Below are 5,749 nucleotides of genomic sequence, written 5' to 3' on the forward strand. Positions count from 1 at the left end.
AGATTTGATCTAGGTCGACCAAACTCAAGCTTGTTGAGCTTGGTCGACCAAGAGCTTGGATTGAAGCTTGGTCGACCAACCAAAGGCTTGGTCGACCAAGCTTTTGGTCTACCCATGCCTTTGGGCTTGGAGGCTTGGTCGACCAAGCTCTTGTTTTGGTCGACCAAAAATAAATGAAGAGCTTGGTCGACAAAAAATAAATGAGTAGACCATGGTAGACCAAGCTTTTGGTCTACCCAAGCTTGGTCGACCAAAATTGTTTGGTCGACCAAAAATGTTTGGTTGACAAATATGACCGATAATTACTTAATTTTGAAGGATAATTACACAATTTTGATCAATGTTGCATGTTTTTAACATATGAATCACATAATTTCACATGTATGTTCTATAATGTTACATGATTATGTTACATGTTATGACATATGAGTCACAATTTCACAACTACGTTACATGTGTTTTGACATATGAGCCACAATTTCACAATTATGTTATATGTTTTAACATATGAATGACGATTTCACAACTAATGTTTTAACATATTAATCATAATTTCACAATTATGTTATATGTTTTAACATACGAATCATAATTTCACAAATTTCACAATTATGTTACTATGCTACATGTTTTAATATATGAATCACAATTTTCACAACCAACTATGTTACATGTTGTTTTAACATATGAATCACAATTTCACAATTATGTTATATGTTTTAACATATGAATCACAATTTCACAAGTATATTATATAATATTACATGTTTTAACATATGAATCACAATTTCACAAGTATGTTATATAATATTACATGTTTTAACATATGAATCACATATTTAGCTGGGTCGACACAAAGTAGACCTTGTTTTTGGGTCGATCTTGTTGCTTTGCTTTTGGGTCGACCCAAAGGTATATCCTACAAAATTCAACAAAAATTAAGAGAATAAGATAATTAGAATAAACAAAAATTAATAATAATAATAATAATAAAAAACCTGACATAATTATGGATTCTTCTTGGTCAACCAAAATTAGTTGACCAAGAAGAATTTTTTTTTGGTTTGGTCGACCAAGATGAAATAATAACAAAAAAACAAACAAAACTGACATAATTATGAATTCTTCTTGGTCAACTAAAATTAGTTGACCAAGAAGAATTTCTTCTTGGTTTGGTCGACCAAGAATTCATCTTGGTCGACCAACAAAATTAAGTTTGTCGACCAAGATTAATTGGTCGACCAAGAAAATTAATCTTGGTCGACCAACTTAATTTTGGTCGACCAATTCTTCTGGGTTTACTCTTATTTTTTCTCAAAGTAGATTTTTGGTCGATTAAATTGATTTTTGGTCGACAGATCCCAATTTGGCGAAAAAAGGGTAGGTGACTCGTAAATTTTAATTGGGGAAAGATGTGTGTCGACCAAGAAGAAAAAAAGATGAGAATTAATTAAGTTAAAGAGTTTAATTGCAGTTAATGTAATAAGTAAGAGTCAACTCCTTGTTTCTTAAAAAAAAAAGTCAGAGTCCATGTTTTTTAAATACTTTCTCTCTCACTCCTATTTTTTTAGTTGGCCCAAAAAATCCCCAATTACTTGAGCATCTTCGGCAACTACAACTCTTCTACTTCCATCCGACGATATCCTACAAAACAACGGTCCGAATCCATCTGCTCGCACGAATTCCGATGAATACAGATGAAACATAAATTTCATACAAGGACAAGTATTACAAGAAAATTCGCCGACTCTCCGATTCGCCCAAACCTAGAAATATTCGGATTGTTTGTTATTATTATTTTTTTCAACTTTAAAATGCTTTTCCTTTAAAAAATATAACGTAGTATTCCTTTAAAAAAAATGGTAAACCGAATATGGATTTATTAAAGGATAAATTGTGGAAAATTACCCAAACTCAACAAAACTTTAAATTTAGTACCTATACCTAAAAACTTTGTTTCCACCCCTAAAAGCCTTTAAAAAAACAAAAATACCCTTATTTGCTATTATATGTGAAAAATCAAGTGATTGATTTTCCTGAGAGAAAATGGTTTCAGAGCTTATAAAGATCCTCGATCCTCTATCGTGTGATCAGGCACAAAGCGCGACTCTCCACAGGGGACAACCTAGGCTCTGTTAAAGAGTTTGAAGTTAGCAAGATGATAGGTACCCTTAAGTGTGTCACCCTGTGATTGATCATCAGATCCCTTATCTACTTATCCGAAAGCCGTAGATCTGAGTTGGGGTACTGAAAAATATATATACTCAAGCTCTGTATAGTTTTAAATTACACGATATATGTTTAATGGATGAATATATTATGTTATTAACTAAATATAGATGGAATTCAGGGGTCGGAGAAAATATAGCAATGCAATTTTTCTTTGCCAAAATGCTTAGTTCTTGGAGAGAAATGCTAATAAAGGAATATGTTCCTGGCAATCCAGATACATTGGCACGAAGAGCCTCTTATCTTAAAGGAAAATTGGCAGAATGGTGTCATCTGACAACATTACAAAAGAATTACAAACGCTTAAGAGGTATCAACAAACGAACTCCTTTGTGTTGTAAAGAAAATGATCTTCCAACAATCATAGGAAGTAAACCACAAAGGCAAAAGATGAAGAGTTTTAGATCTCATCCTTACGCCACAAGTGGAAGAAGTTTTTGGAAACCAAGAACAGTTTGGTCCAGACAAAAGGCCAGATCTTACAAATCTAGGCAAAGAAGCGGACCATCAAGAAGTAGGACAACTTCTCAAGCATTAAGTACATCTCGAAGCACAGGAAGAACACCTACAAAGAAGACTTTCAGACGAGATCACACAAGAGCCAATGAAAGTTTTAAGAATTGCAATTGTAATTGCTGGACATATGGAGCCAGAGGTCATATTTCAACCAACTGTCTAGAAAATGAAAAAAGTGAAAGGGGATCGGTTACGGTGACCGGAAGCGCAACGGAACTTTAAAAAATCAAATTTTTATGTAAAATTTTTGGCCACCTCGATATCTTGGTGTAGCAAATACGAAAAAAAACACAAACTATACATAGTGTGTTTAGAAAAATACCTATCAACCTCTTGGGGTTGATGATGGCTCCAACTAAGGTGTAAACACCTTAGCTCTTGTATGGCAAGAACTTCTACAATATTCCAAAGAGCACTCCTTGCTCTAAAATAAAGCCCACCACCAACTAGGTAGATCCCATCATATTTTGCACTAGAAAAATATGAGGTTTTTTCTTTGAGAAGTGAGTGTTTTCTCCAACCATTGAAGAACAAAAATGGAGAGAATGAATTGGATTTTTGGCCACTATTCATGCTAGGAGAGAAGGAGAGACATTTTTTTTTTTGGTTGTGGGAAAAGTTAAAGTAAAAAAGTTGCATGCCAAGCATTGGTTATACAAAAAGTTGTATTCAAACATTTCACCTCCCATGCATGCAAATCTTATTTGATTTTTAACAATTAAAAATCCATGGACTTAATTTAATTATCTCAAATATATTTGAGACTAATTAAACATTACTTGAATTTACTCAAGTCCACTAGTTTAAATAATTTATTTAAATTGAGCTCTACAAGACTCAATATTATTTAATCAATTCAACCCTTGAATTAATTTAATTATTTGGACTCTACTAGGTCCACTAGTGATTAATTAATTTAACACTTGAATTAATTTAATTTAGTCCATAATAATGTTTATTAAAATCACAATTTTCAAATACATTATTTATTTGGCCAACTTTTAATTTAAGAACACATTCATAAATTAAAATTACATTTCTCTCATAGAAGTCATACTTCTATTTTTTCTTACGCTTATAAACTCATTTATAAGCCGTTCAACACATTGAACTATTTTACTTCTCAACGGGATCTAGAAAGCTAGTACTTGTGTGGCCCTCAATGGTTCACTGATACAACTAGCTGTGGGTTCACATCTCCACGTGATTCGGACTAAACATGTCCTTATACGAGCATACCCCAATTGCTCATTCTTAATTATCAACTCCTTGATAAAAAGAATGTCAGAACTCAAGTCTGATAGTACCCAACCAATCATGTTAAACGCCTAGCAGCATCGCTTACATGATTCCCTAGGTATCAAATGATAGTGCCTGCAAGAACCATTCAATTATGGTTAGCGTACAGTACGGTCCCTTCAACTCATATATCCCGACCGATTCCACAACCATTGGTATATCGAGAGTTGTCAATGAATCGATACTATGTGTCATGTCGTAGTTGCATCGATGGTGTAATCTATGAAACCCTTTTCATAATTACCACCGTACTCTGATCAGATATTTCAAACTACATATACTTTAAAAACACATAGGATATCCATACCCGCAGGTAAGCGGTGAATCCCCGACTACAATGCATCGACTCCTATATGTTTCGACAGAACACCCAACCTTGCCACCTGATGACCCCATGAGAGTCGGTAAACAAGTCAAAGTGTAATTCTAGCACATAGGGTCTCAATGTTGTCCCGGGTCATAAGGACTAATGGTGTACAACCATAAACTAGGACTTTTCCACTCGATAAGTGAGAACCACTTGGAAAGTCCTTTAATGGAAGGTTGTTCAGTGCACTCTACCAGGAGCACCTATCTGCATGCTCGGACATCACAATGTCCCCTACCAATTAAACATGGTACTCACATCGCAGATACTAGTCTCAAGCTGGAGCGGCCTATATCCTTATTAGCGGCGGCTGAATCGACTAGGAACCGTTTAGAATATACAGTATTCCAAATATGAGATTCATGATACTCATCATATGAGCATCTCATATTCTTTCTACTATTTGTATATTCAAGGGCTTTATCTCTGCAACTAGCATGGGTATATAGATAAAGATGTGCCAAAACAATAATTTCAAATATTATTAAAATAAAGATTGCTTATACATAGAGGTTCATTGTGAACACTCGGCCAACACTTGGCTCAACGTGCACCTACTCTAACAATCTCCCACTTGCACTAGAGCCAACTACCCATATACTTCAAACCAATTGATTCGCGATGCATCTCGAATAATGGTTCAGGTAAAGGCTGAGCTAGTGGATCAGCAACATTATCTGCGGAGCCGACTTAGTCGATAGACACTTCTCTTTCCACAATCTCTCCGAGGATGTGGTACTTTCTCAATACTTGTTTGGATTTCTGATGAGACCTTGGCTCCTTTGCCTGAGCTATGGCTCCCGTGTTTCACAAAACACCGGGATAGGAGCAACTCCATTAGGAATGACGTCCAACGCTTGGACGAAATTCCTTATCCAAACAGCCTCCTTTGCTGCATCCGATGCAGCAATGTATTCGGCCTCAGTGGTGGAATCCGCAGTACTGTCTCGCTTGGAACTCTTCCAAGAGACAGCAGCACCAATGAGCATGAATACGAACCTAGAGGTTGACTTTGAGTCATCGATATCGCTTTGGAAGCTAGAGTCGGTATAGCCTTCCAATTTCAGTTCTCCACCCCATAGACCAATAGCAACTTACTGGTCCTTCTCAATTACTTGAGGATGTCTTTCACAGTTTTCAAGTGTGGAAGACCAGGGTTCGATTGATATCTATACACTACACTTAGTGCTAAAACCACGTCAGGACGTGTAGATATCATCCCATACATGATGCTACCAATCGCAGATGCATAAGGAATGCTCGTCATCGCCGCTATCTCTGCATCAGTCTTGGGAGACATAGACATGGATAGGGACACGCCATGACACATTGGTAGAT

The sequence above is a fragment of the Primulina huaijiensis genome, chromosome 18 (assembly GCF_012295235.1).
Source record: "Primulina huaijiensis isolate GDHJ02 chromosome 18, ASM1229523v2, whole genome shotgun sequence".
NCBI lineage: Eukaryota > Viridiplantae > Streptophyta > Magnoliopsida > Lamiales > Gesneriaceae > Primulina > Primulina huaijiensis.